This window comes from Podarcis gaigeae, assembly GCF_964106915.1.
Source record: "Podarcis gaigeae genome assembly, chromosome: 3".
In the NCBI taxonomy this organism is placed as follows: domain Eukaryota; kingdom Metazoa; phylum Chordata; class Lepidosauria; order Squamata; family Lacertidae; genus Podarcis; species Podarcis gaigeae.
The window spans coordinates 111,409,958-111,421,642 of NC_139680.1; the positions used below are offsets into that span (position 1 = coordinate 111,409,958).

At 45.2% G+C, this 11,685-nt stretch overlaps 1 protein-coding gene across 1 annotated transcript in view; it reads right to left on the reverse strand.

Moving 5' to 3' along the window:
* Positions 1-9,874, reverse strand: part of EFEMP1 (EGF containing fibulin extracellular matrix protein 1) — a 267,037-nt gene extending 257,163 nt beyond the window's left edge. Inside the window, exon 1 of the mRNA XM_083733617.1 lies at positions 9,861-9,874. The gene's annotated coding sequence lies outside the window, so the exon portion shown is untranslated. The remainder of the gene's footprint in view (positions 1-9,860) is intronic.
* Positions 9,875-11,685: the final 1,811 nt, after the last annotated feature.

Genomic DNA, 11,685 nt, shown 5'->3' on the forward strand with positions numbered 1-11,685 from the left:
GGGGTGAGCTCCCGTTGCTCGGTCCCTGCTCCTGCCAACCTAGCAGTTCGAAAGCACGTCAAAATGCAAGTAGATAAATAGGTACTGCACCGGGAAGGTAAATGGTGTTTCTGTGCACTGCTCTGGTTCGCCAGAGCAGTTAAACATAATAATAATAATAATATTAATTTATTATTTATACCCAACCCATCTGGCTAGGCTTCCCCACCCACTCTGGGTGGCTTGCAACAAAGTATTAAAATACAGTGGTCTAGTTACAGATAGGTAGCCGTGTTGGTCTGCCATAGTCAAAACAAAAAAATTTCCTTCCAGTAGCACCTTAAAGACCAACTAAGTTAGTTCTTGGTATGAGCTTTCGTGTGCATGCACACTTCTTCAGATACGTGTTGTTTTGAATACAGTGGTCTGTTAAACATTAAAAGCTTCCCTAAACAGGGCTGCCTTCAGATGTCTTCTAAAAGTCTGGTAGTTGTTTTTCTCTTTGACAATCTGGTGGGAGGGTGTTTCACAGGGTGGGTGCCACTACCGAGAAGGCTCTCTGCCTCATTCCCTGTAACCTCACTTCTCACAGGGAGGGAACCGCCAGAAGGCCCTCAGAGCTGGACCTCAGTGTTATGTTATGTAGTGTTATGTAGTCATGCTGGCCACATGACCCGGAAGCTGTCTGCGGACAAACGCCAGCTCCCTCGGCCTATAGAGTGAGATGAGCGCCGCAACCCCAGAGTCATCTGCGACTGGACCTAATGGTCAGGGGTCCTTTTCCTTTACTGTTTCAGAAAGTGCAGATTATATAGGTCTGACTTCAACTGTGAACTGAATCACATTTCTCCCCCACCCCTCCTGCAGGCCCAAACTCCACCCTCGCCTTTTCTCTGCTCATTCTTGAGCTGTTGACTGTTCTCTAGAGAATGGTGTCTTGTCTTTGTCATTTCCCCTTCCAGAGCTTCCTGCTTTGAGAGAGGCACTTAGCTTAGCTTGCATCTCGTCCGTCTCATGTCTGTATCACTTCCACAGATTTACGGCTCCGATCAATGCCAGACCTGGATCCAAACTGAGCCTCTTTCCCTGTGCGTGCATCTCTAATCCCTCCCAAAGTGGAGGATCTGAGGGACCCGTTGCCAAGGGATCTTCCCAGGAGAGAAAGAGCGATGCAAACTGTCAATGGCTTTCGCCGAAAGAGGCAGCGCCTCTCCGCCGCTTTCTGAGCTGTGCCCTTCAGGTGAACTTCTCTCATCTGGAGTACTGCAGTTTTGGATGCGACGATAAGCAAGGGCATTAGCATTTCCTGGCTGGCATTTATTGGAAGGCAAAGTTTGCTTACGGAGAGTCTCTGAGGAGAGGCGGCTTGGCTTCAGCTCTTTGCCAGCGAAAGACCTTGGAGCTGAAATGTTTACTGGCAAAGTGGAATATCCTTCCTGCCTCATTCTCAGTGGGACACCTCATGCAGTATTGGTAGAGGCTGGAAACTATCTGGTTAAGGCACTTGGAAAGAGGCAACCCCCAAGCCGACTTGCCATTCTACCTTATTTTTCGCTCCATAAGACACACTTTTTTCCTCCTGAAAAGTAAGGGGAGCCCAGGCCTCCATTTTTGAATGTTCTGCAGCTGGAGGCTGTTTGTTTCCCCAGCGACATGTGACTGGCTGATTAGATTATCTGTCTGGAAACTGTAGAAACGGCTCCCTTTCCTTTCCTAAAGAAGCTGCAGAACTGTGAGTCAAACCCCATAAAAACAGGATTTTCACCCTTTGCAAAGTAAGCTTAACAACTTTGAGCTGATCCTCAAAAGAAGGGGCTTTTCCCCTTTGCAAAAGAAGCTGCACAACTGTGAGCTGATCCCCCCAAAACGGGGCTTTCCCCCTTTCCTCCTCTAAAAACTAGGTGCGCCTTATGGTCAGGTGCATCTTATGGAGTAAAAAATACGGCAATTCCTTTAGCCTCCCTCACATTTCTTGACATGTGGCTATGGGGCAGAAGACGAGGGGAGAAGCATGACTATTGGGTCCTCCTCTCTGCGGAGAGAGCAGTTGTCCTTCTCCCCTTGCAGCAGCCATTCCACCAAGATAGGGCAGTTTCCATCCTAGCCAGCCATTAAAAGATGGATAACTTTCAAAGACTGAGCTTGCTTTTTTTTACCCCTTCTCCTGCCTCATCCCTCTTTCCTTGAGTCTTGCGTCTTTTTGACTGTAATCCTGACGCAGGGTGTATTTCTCGACTCGTTTTGTAAGACCCTCTTTGTCTAAAGAACATGGTAAAATTGTTGGTATTTTTATCTATCTGAGCTGCTCCAGCAAGTGGTACTATGATTTGTATACATCATGTGAGTGTCTGAGAGAGTGTGAGAAGGGAAGTCTGTCTTATCTCTTCCTTCTGAGTACTATTGGAAGTTGGTTTCCCTTCTCTGTGTGTCGCAGCTCTGTACTGGTGTTCAGAGAGCACAGACGTACTGATGGAGTCTCTGTATATAAGACTGTACATAAAGTAGTTTTAGAACTACAACTGAGTCTTTCTTCTGCTATGATATACCAGAAGACTGGCGTGCTCTTTTCAGGAGAGATGGGTCACTTATTACCGGCTACTCTGGACTGAAGAAGATATGCAGCCAGAGAGGGCCACCGGGGAACGCTCCGGAGACTTGAGAAGTTTGCAGCCTTCCTAGGGCGTATTTACACACATGTAAATAAATGTTATTTTTTTTTGTACCTGAAGATGTTTGCATCCCAAGGAAAAGCTCTTGGCTAGGAGGCCGTTCCAGGTTGCTTGTTCTAATGCATTCAACTTCAAGATGTCAGTCGTGGTGTATGTTTCTTCACCCATGAGAGCCAAGGCAGAGGGTCTTCTCAGTAGTGGCACCCACCCTGTGGAACGCCCCTCCCATCAGATGTCAAGAAAATAAACAACTATGTGACTTTTAGAAGACATCTGAAGGCTGTACAGGGAAGTGCAGGGAAGTTTTTAATGTTTGATCTTTTATTGTGTCTTTAATGTTCTGTTAGGAGCCACCCAGGGTGGCTGGGGAAACCCACCCAGATGCGTGGGGTATAAGTAATTTATTATTATTATTATTATTATTATTATTATTATTATTATTATTAAAGGTATTCACCTTAAGCCTCCTCACCAGCCACCAACCTTTGGCATCTTACTTGTTGCCCTCTTGGCAAACAAGAGGAGGATTAGCCTCTCAGGATCAAAAACACTTTAAAAGCTTCAGATCTACATCCAAAAATGGCTAACTGGCCCTACAGACCGAACCCTGCAGTTCTCAGTACCCCTAAGATCAGTGTTTGACCTTGGGGTCTCAAACTTCAATGGTGCCCTATACATTGGGCTCAACGTTGGACTGGTCATATTGTGTGGATGCCTGATTATCGTCTTAAAAATGGAAAGTGTAAAGCTGGTGGTCAACAAAAAAGGTTTAAAGATTCTCTCAAGGCAAATCTAAAAAAATGTAGTACAGTGGTACCTCGGGTTACATACGCTTCAGGTTACATACGCTTCAGGTTACAGACTCCGTTAACCCAGAAATAGTGCTTCAGGTTTAGAACTTTGCTTCAGGATGAGAACAGAAATCGTGCTCTGGCGGCGTGGCAGCATAGAATCATAGAGTTGGAAGAGACCACAAGGGCCATCGAGTCCAACCCCCTGCCAAGCAGGAAACACCATCAGAGCATTCCTGACATATGGTTGTCAAGCCTCTGCTTAAAGACCTCCAAAGAAGGAGACTCCACCACACTCCTTGGCAGCAAATTCCACTGTCAAACAGCTCTTACTGTCAGAAAGTTCTTCCTAATGTTTAGGTGGAATCTTCTTTCTTGTAGTTTGGATCCATTGCTCCGTGTCCGCTCCGTGTCAGCAGCAGGAGGCCCCATTAGCTAAAGTGGTGCTTCAGGTTAAGAACAGTTTCAGGTTAAGAACAGACCTCCAGAACGAATTAAGTACTCAACCCGAGGTACCACTGTATAAACACCAACAATTGGGAAACACTGGCCTGCGAGCGCTCCAATTGGAGAACAGCCTTTACCTAAGGTGTTATGGGCTTTGAAGACACTCGAACTCAGAACGCAAGGGATAAACGTGCTAAGAGGAAGGCATGCTTGGCAAATCCACACTGTGATCAACTCCTGCCCGGAAACCAATGTCCCAACTGTGGAAGGACGTGAGGATCCAGAATAGGCCTCCACAATCACTTACGGACTCACTTTCAAAACAGTGTTTGTGGAAGACAATCTTACTTGGCTACGAGTGATCACCAAAGAAGAAGATACAATGCCAAAATTTGGTGCCCCCACCTCTCACCTTCCATTCTACAGACCTTCAAGCAGAGGACTGTCTCCTGCAAAGTAGGGTATGTGGACACCCTGCAGAGAAACAAGATACTGCTACAAGATGCCAGAACAGAGGGAAATGGCGGGGCATGTATAAATGACAGCTATCATTGTCGTACATTGCGCTTTAACCGTTTTAAGTGAGCGCCACAGTGGGGTTCCCTTGAATTGCATCAGCTCGTCTTCTGTTTAATTCATGTTCTGCAGAAACAAGGCCAAAACGGAGTGATCAGATTTCCAGAGGGATAAATGGACGTTCACCAATTCCAGAGACCCAGAGGAAAGAGGAAAATGATGGATGGTACTCTGGTGAAACCAGGGCAGTGTGAGCCACCAGCCTTGCAGAAATTTTGTCAAACCTTTCAGGGCAAAATGTACACTGCAATTATCCATTTTAGTAGGAAAACGCCACTTTCCAGAACTGTTGTCTAATTTGTATTTAAAAACCAAGTGTGTGTGTTTGTGTGCTGTTAATCTTAAGGGAGTGGAGACACGTTGCTTTAATGTACTTATTATAATTATTTTTTTTGCAAAGTGAAGATAGCTTAGAAATATCCCCTTGTGTTCTTTTCTGGAGCGGTCGCTATTTTAGCACTTGCAGGCAGTGCTTTTCTTTTCTTCTAAAAAAATGTTTAGGGGTGCTCTCATTTTCCTACTCATATTGAAATACTGCCCATCAATGAGGCCAAACTTAGATTTACAAAATGTTTAGGGGTACAGTTATACCTTGGGTTACAGATGCTTCAGGTTGTGTTTTTTCGGGTTGCGGACTGCCGAAACCAGGAAGTACCGGAACTGGTTACTTCCGGGTTTTGGTGGTCGTGCATGCACAGAAGTGCTAAATTGTGCTTTGCACATGCGCAGAAGCACCAAATCGCAACCCGAGTGTCCACTGTATGGGTACCACTGCGTCCCCCCCAGGAAAGAACTACTGCTTGCAGGTGTCTAGAGGCTGTGTGGGTCCAACTCTGTGTCTCCTTCAGAGCCAGCCTGCCAATGACACAAGGTGCGGCCGTTGCCTCAGGTGACAGATCTGGAATAACAACAACAACAACAACAACAACAACAACAACAACAACAACAACAACAACAACAACTTATACCCCACCCATCTGACTGGGTTACCCCAGTCACTCCGAGTGGCTTCCAACATAATAAAAACACAGCAAAACATTAAAAACTTCCCAATACAGTGGTACCTCAGGTTACAGACGCTTCAGGTTACAGACTCCGCTAACCCAGAAATATTACCTCGGGTTAAGAACTTTGTTTCAGGGTGAGAACAGAAATCGTGCTCCGGCAGCAGCAGGAGGCCGCATTAGCTAAAGTGGTGCTTCAGGTTAAGAACAGTTTCAGGTTAAGAACAGACCTCCAGAACAAATTAAGTTCTTAACCCGAGGTACCACTGTACAGGGCTGCCTCCAGAGATGGCTTCCTCTGCCACTGCTGTCCACCTCCTCCTTCGAGCCTGCCCAGCACAATGGCCGCTTCCTCCATGCCCAACCAATCCTTTTGCCATGACCTCTTCTGAGCCCGCCCTCTGGTGGAGGCACTTGGGGGTGCTGTGGGGGAAGGAGGGGTTTTGAGTTGTGGGGAGGCAGGTGAGGGGGTGGGTGAGGTACAAATGGAAGGAGTTTGGCCAGGTGTGGGGATGGGCAACAAGGCAGGCCGAGTAAGCCCAGGTGGTTGTCTTTGAGTCTATATAGCAAGATATTTGTATCAAAATGGCACCTCATCTTTTAACAGCGGCTCGTTTGTTAATTTCAGCAAACTGCCAGAAAGCAAGAACCCCCCACGGTAGAGGAATGGATTGTGAAACTTTGGGGTGTTGCATTGACGAAGATGGGGAGAGTTGGAGAGGGTAGGACAAAAAGCAATCTGTTCACAGAGGACTGTATTTGGTATGCCTCGCGGAGGACCTTAAGGTCCACAAGTGACAACATTTTGGAGGTCCCAGGTTGCAAGGTGGTTAGATTGGTTTCGGCTAGGGTCAGGGCCTTTTCAGTACTGGCCCCGACTTGGTGGAACGCTCTGTCACAAGAGACAAGGGCCCTGCGGGACTTGACATCTTTCTGCAGGGCCTGCAAGACAGAGCTGTTCTGCCTGGCCTTTGGTTTGCACTCAGTCTGAGCCTGATGTTTCCCTCCCCTTACGGTTTTGATCTATGGGCTACTTTTAAAATGAGGCTGCATTTTAAATTTCATTTTAACCTGTATTTTAAATTGTTTTTTTTTCCTATTATGTTTTTACTGTAATTTTACTGGTGTTAGCTGTCCTGAGCCCGGCTCTGGCTGGAGACGGCAGGGTATAAATTTATGGTTTTTTTTTTTTTTTTTTATTATTATTATTATTATTATTATTATTATTATTATTATTATTATTATTATATTTTTCATGTACTGAAGTAACAAAGGACAAGAAAACAGACAACCTTTTCTTATACTGGATGTATCCCAATGCGTATCCATTTCTTTATTTTATGTCGTATTTTGTTTGGGATTTGAGAGCTGTATATCTGTGATGCTTTAATAAAGGAAAACACGGCGAAAGAAGGAGAAAAAAATATTGGTATTTTGGGTAGGCTGTGCAAAAGAACAGCAGGAGCGATTCATTATTCCCCCCCCCCTCTCTCTCTCTGCCTCTGAATGGCAGGTTTGTTTACTTTGATGGTCACAGAAGTATGGGGGGGGGGGAACTCTCAGTACCACAACCACCAGCAGAAATCAAACCTTCAAGCTCAGAATGTAAGCATTTATTTTGGAAATTGATGTATTCATTTCAGGAGATTGCTCCTCCTTGTCTCAATCAATGAGAGTTCAGTCCCAGGTAAATGCCCCATTTTGGAGAAACAGTATGAGGGACTCGAGAGAGCGGTCTGGATCCTGCTGGAAGGAAAGGGAGAGGCAATAAGTTAACAATTTTACGACCTCTTCATGATCAGGGTGGATATTCGCGTATAGAGAGAAGTGTGAAATCGGGTTATTTTTGTATTGCATTACGACTTAGGACGGCCTTCTATCTATTACTCGAAGTACATCAATACTAAGCTGCTTAAAAACTCACTGTTGCTGAGCTTCAAGTCATATAGCAATTTCTTTTCAATTCCTTGGTGAGATCTTGGGCACTTTGGAATATAAGAACATAGGAAATTGCCTCACGCAGAGTCACTTTGTCGAGTTCAGTATTGTCCACACGGATTGGCAGCTGCTCTTCAGGCATTCTGGCAGAGGACATTTGCAGCCCAACTTGGAGACCCCAAAGACCGAGGCTGGGATGTCCTGTGTGGAAAAGAGGTGTTCACAGGGTTCAAGGACTTTGTGGGTAGTTGTAAGGGTTGCAAGCAGAAAATTCAGGGGGGGGGGGAATTCAGTCACACAAAGAGAAACCCTACCACTGATGCAATGTTCACCTTTAGTGCTCTGCTACCTTGACAGATCAGAAGGTCGGCGGTTCGAATCCCTGCGACGGAGTGCGCTCCAGTTGCTCAGTCCCAGCTCCTGCCAACATAGCAGTTCAAAAGCATGTCAAAGTGGGAGTAGATAAATAGGTATCGCTGTGGTGGGAAGGTAAACGGTGTTTCCGTGCGCTGCTCTGGTTCCCCAGAAGTGGCTTAGTCATGCTGGCCACATGACCCAGAAAAACTGTCTGCGGACAAACGTCGGCTCCCTTGGCCAGTAAAGCGAGATGAGCACGTAACATAGGACACAGGTGTCACTGTGGGTTAAACCACAGAGCCTAGGGCTTGCCGATCAGAAGGTCGCGGTTCGAATCCCCGTGACGGGGTGAGCTCCCATTGCTCGGTCCCAGCTCCTGCCGACATAGCAGTTCGAAAAAGTGCAAGTAGATAAATAGGTATCACTGTGGTAGGAAGGTAAACATCGTTTCCGTGCGTTGCTCTGGTTCGCCAGAAGAGGCTTAGTCATGCTGATTACACGACCCAGAAGCTGTACGCCGGCTCCCTCGGCCAGTAAAGCGAGTTGAGTGCTGCAATCCCAGAGTCGTCTACGGCTGGACATAACAGTCAGGGGTCCCTTTACTTTTACCTTGACCTTGACTACAGCCCAAAGCCTATTGCAAAGGACTTGCATATCTGATTTAGTTCAACCTTCTACCTACCCCTGGAGTAGCTTATTATGTCAAAGAAGAAGAAGAAGAAGAAGAAATTAAGGATGACAACTTGGAAAAAGAAATCATAATTATTATTTTTGCTGATGATCGCCTGATTTTTCAATAGCTCATTAAAAAGACGCAAGGAAAAAAGGTAGCAAACTGTGATAGCTATTAAGTTGTTTGAAGAAGCATCAACAGAGCCAGGAAGGGAGGAATTTACTGGCAATACACATTTTCCAATTTCCCCCCGTTTTTTTTTTACCGGCAGTCAATAAATTTGCTGGCAATTGGCAAGTCACTTTTTGATGGTGTTATTGAGGATGTACCAGCAATCAGAGCCAAAACGAGTAACTTGCCTCAAATGTGCAAGTCTAATGCTGCCATTGGAGAAGATACTAAAACACGATTCCCTCCCCGCTTTCCCAAAACCTTGATTGCTTCCGTTCCCTTCATTTTCATCTTGGTTTGCAACTGATAAAGTGTGACTTTGCAAATCTCAGTGGAATATTTTGGGAACAAAAGTGGATAATGACACAAACATGTATTATTTATAATATGCCGGGGATGTAGATATTTAAATAGAAGGGGGGGGGGGGAGGAGGAATCAACTTGCCAAAAATCATGAGCAATAAAAGAAGTCCCATATGAAGCCAAGAAAGAATCATAAATGAGAAGAAAATTAGACTCTCTTTGGACAAGAAGGCTCAGAAAATGTTACATTTGTGAGCTGAGATTAAATTCACCCAGGATTATCAACCTCATATATCCAACATGCGTACCTGCGGGACCGCCTCTCCTGGTATGCCCCACGGAGAGCCTCAAGGTCCATAAATAACAACACCCTAGTGGTCCCAGGCCCTAAAGAAGTTGGATTGGCTTCAACCAGAGCCAGGGCCTTTTCAACTCTGGCTCCGGCCTGGTGGAATGCTCTGCCTCATGAGACCAGGGCCCTGCAGGATCTGATTTCTTTCCGCAGGGCCTGTAAGACAGAATTGTTCTGCCTGGCCTTTGGCTTGGAGCCAATTTGATTCCCTCACTCATTTTTTTCTTTCCTCTTTTCCTTCTCCTCCTGCGATGAGGCTACATTTTAATATTTTAATGTTCCATTATTTTAATGTTGTATTTTATTTTTGTTTTTAAGTTGTAATCATTCATCTTGTTTTTATTATTGCTTGTAAGCCGCTCTGAGCCCGGCCTTGGCTGGGGAGGGCGGGGTATAAATAAATAAAAAATTATTATTATTATTATTATTATTATTATTATTATTATTAAGTCTAATTAATGCATGAAGGTTTACAGACCCTAGAGTAAGCTGTCCTGCCAGACTTAGCTATGTCACCCCCCTCACCTTGGGAAAAAGGGTAATCAAGCCTTTGTTCTTCTGTTCAACCATGTGAACCCTACCAGTAAATAGGTCTAAGCTTGATGCTCCAAGCTCAGACCATGTGGCTTAACCAAGCCATCCTTGTGTTTCTATACAAACAATTTTGAAACATTTACCACTTTGGAACCTAAGTTTTACTGCCTGTGTTTTCTTGCTGCTGTATGGAAAAGCACATGAATCTGACCTTTGAAGAGTTTGTAAGTAAGCCATTTTTAATTTACCAAACATGTGCTCTTTCTATGCAAAGGGGAACTTTGGAAGCTACTTAGATGGGGATATTTTAAAGGTCTAACAGCCTATATTTCCACGCTTTACTTTGCTGCATTTTTTTGCAATTTAAAATTTCTGCTGGGGTTCTCTCACCAAATACTTATCACCCAGCAGAATAACAAGAAAAGTGTAATTCCTCTCAGTGAAAAGGCAAATAAATGAATCAGCTCAGACAGGCTTTTTTTTTTAAGGTCCTGGAATCTATTTTGAGGAATTCATTGCTTTCCACAAGGAGCACACATATTTTTTCTTGCTGTTGCTCTGGGTTAAATAGGTTAAGTACCTACGAGACCGCCTCTCCTGGTATGTCCCATGGAGGACCTTACGGTCTTCAAACAAAAACATCTTGGAGGTCCCGGGCCACAGGGAGGTTAGGCTGGCCTCAACCAGAGTCAGGGCTTTTTCGGCTGTGGCCCCGATCTGGTGGAACGCTCTGACACAAGAAACCAGGGCCCTGCAGGACTTGACACTGCCAAGGCACAGTCTGACCTCTTCCTTTGGTAATCCTCATAGAACTCTAGCCCAATAGTTGCCATTAATTTGATTTTGAATTGATTTTGGAATGATTTGATTTTAGAATGCTATGTTACTTTTATTGTTGTTAGCTGCTCTGAGCCCGGCTTTGGCTGGGGAGGGCAGGATATAAATAAGTTGTTGTTGTTGTTGTTGTTGTTAAGTTGGTTTCTGACCCTACAAAACCTGCTTCCTAAATGAATGCCAATGTCACAAGCGGCAATACCTCCATCCCAAGAAGTCCTCCTTCGGTTTGCTTTTGAATCCATCAAGAGACAGTTGTCTGCCTATAGCTTCACCTTGTGAGAGCCAGTGTGGTGTAGTGGTTCAGAGCGGTAGTCTTGTAATCTGGGGAACCGGGTTCGAGTCTCCGCTCCTCCACATGCAGCTGCTGGGTGACCTTGGGCCAGTCACACTTCTTTGAAGTCTCTCAGCCCCACTCACCTCACAGAGTGTTTGTTGTGGGGGAGGAAGGGAAAGGAGGTTGTTAGCCGCTTTGAGACTCCTTAGGGTAGTGATAAAGCATGATATCAAATCCAAACTATTCTTCTTCTTCTTCTTCTTCTTCTTCTTCTTCTTCTTCTTGTCTAAGATGTCTACTTTCTTGACAAAGATCCCATGGCGGATTCCAGCTTCCACCAATCTCAGCATGTTGTTGGACTACAACCCCCATGATCCTCAAGCTCCAGCATGACCAGTGCTTAAGGACAATGGGAAGAAGAAGAAGAAGAAGAAGAAGAAGAAGAAGAAGAAGAAGAGGAGGAGGAGGAGGAGTTTGGATTTGATATCCCGCTTTATCACTACCCGAAGAAGTCTCAAAGCAGCTAACATTCTCCTGGATATATGGATATATTTATCCAGGAAATGAGGAGCGAGAGAGAGAGACGAGATGAGAGCCATCTTCAAATATCTGAAGGACTGTCACATGGAAGAGGGAGCAAGCTTGCTTTCTCCTGTTCTGGAGGGTAGGACTCGAACCAATGGCTTCAAGTTGCCAGGAAGGAGATTCCGACTAAACATTCTGAAAAACCAGTAAGAGCTCTTTGACAGTGGAACAGACTCCCACAAGAGGCGATGGACT